The sequence below is a fragment of the Crocuta crocuta genome, unplaced genomic scaffold, assembly GCF_008692635.1.
Source record: "Crocuta crocuta isolate KB4526 unplaced genomic scaffold, BGI_CrCroc_1.0 scaffold164, whole genome shotgun sequence".
In the NCBI taxonomy this organism is placed as follows: Eukaryota; Metazoa; Chordata; class Mammalia; order Carnivora; family Hyaenidae; genus Crocuta; species Crocuta crocuta.
In genome coordinates, this window is record NW_027530016.1 from 1832344 (window position 1) to 1834344 (window position 2001).

A 2001-nucleotide genomic window follows, 5' to 3' on the forward strand; every position below is an offset into this window, starting at 1 on the left:
TCCATTTATGGAGAGTCTAAATGTACCCATCTCTATGCTAAGCACAACGTATTTAATCTGATAAGAAGTCTGGGCTATAGCTATTACTATTGTACTAGTTTCACAGATGGCGAAATGGAGCACAGAAAAGTTAAGTGGGGTTTTCGAGATCACACAGCTAAAGGGCAGCTGGCATCGCTTTATCCGATTCCTCTTAACCAGTGCACTGCATTAAACTCTCTTAAAGCTACAAAATATCAGAGACTAAAAGAACCTTACGTATTTTACAGTAAGGAAACTGAGACTAGAGGTGCAAAGTGCCAAGCCAAGTACCACCTGGTGCCTCAAAAGCAGAGCCTGGGCCTTGAACTTAAGATCCCTGACCATTCAGAATGCTTTCTCCTGTACCTAATCACTTCCTTTATAATAATAACAGTCCTATTCCAACTTCAGTAAACCTCTGTCAATCCCCTTACTGAATGCTAAAAAGAATTTCCCTTCCAAAAATGACTTATGCTTGATCAATTCTTTTATAATCCTAAAAAAAAAAAAAATGTACCACAAAATAAATCCTACAGGTTAGTAGTCTAAGCACTCATTTTCTGCTGTTGTTTCTCCTGCCTTTAAAACTGCCACTCGGGGCGTGCAGCCTGTCACGGGCTCTGTTCCAGGGATCCAGGCTGATGAAGGCGAAGAAAGGGAAGAAAAGACAAAGTCCAAATCTATTTTCACAATCAGATATGGCATTTGCCAGATGATTGCAAAGTAATGGATGTGAGTGACACCGATTACCTGATGAGGGCTAGCATCTTAACTAAGAGGCCCGTTGTGTCCAATCCATTTGTTAAAGAGGCCCACACTACTCCAGCCACATGATGATGAAGGCATTGTTCACCCAACCAGGCATTAGGATTGATGTTTAAAAAAAAAAAAGACGCCATATATGCAGAATGCAAATCTGATCACAGCAATGAAAATACTCTTTTTCGTTTACAAGGAGATGCTACCCCAGCATATGTGCCTGCCGCTTTACTCTATTAACGCCGTAGTGGGGGCAGGCCCCATGCTCACTCCCCTGTTAGAATCTAGGGGTGTCTTCCCAAGAGAGGAAGGGAGGAGGATCCAGTTTAGAGATATAGGGGAAAGGGCAATGGACACATGACCGATGCAGTCTCTTTAGAACCACCAGCAGAGTCTGCGACAGAAACATCCCCATTTAAAAAGCACCCCCTTTTCCCTTGGTTTATATGGCAAAACATGGATAACTCTTGAACCTGGGGGACAATTATTGGGGGTTTCTTATTCTATTTGATTTTTGTGAATTTGAAACCTTCACATCANGATCTCGCAGTTCGTGGGTTTGAGCCCCGCGTCGGGCTCTGTGCTGACTGCCAGCTCAGAGCCTGGAGCCTATTTCAGAGTCTGTGTCTCCCTCTCTCTGTGACCCTCCCCTGCTCACGCTGTCTCTCTCTCTCTCTCTCCTAGAAACAAATAAAAAAATATTTTAAAAAAAACCTTTTTTTTTTTTCTTAAAGTAATCCTTTCCTGGGGAATAAGCCTCGTAAAGCCTTGTCTCGGTGAAGACGCCCATCCAGGAAGCAGGGAATAACAGAGGGCACCGGACTTGAGCTCAGAAGCCCACTTGGGTTCAAGCCCACTTGAACCTCTAGCAGTCAAGCTACCTCTCTGGCCACACAGCCTTCCCTGACTCACAGTCTACTTTGTATTCTCCTCTCCATTTGCTCCCGTCATACTCCTGATAGTTCTCATCGTCTCCATTTCTTTTGCTTTCTTCCCCACTCCCCCAGGAAAACGAGAACTCCTTGAGAGAAGCGGTCACAAGCTTTCTGACGTTGAAGTACCAACATTAGCACAATGCAGACACGAAACCAGCACTCGATAAATACTTGCTCAGTCAAGGAAGAAAGCAACTGACATTGATTTAGTACATATTTATTACTACCCACCTCCTCCTGTTGTAAAGATTATGCGAGCTCACTTAGCACAGTGGCTGATGTGTAG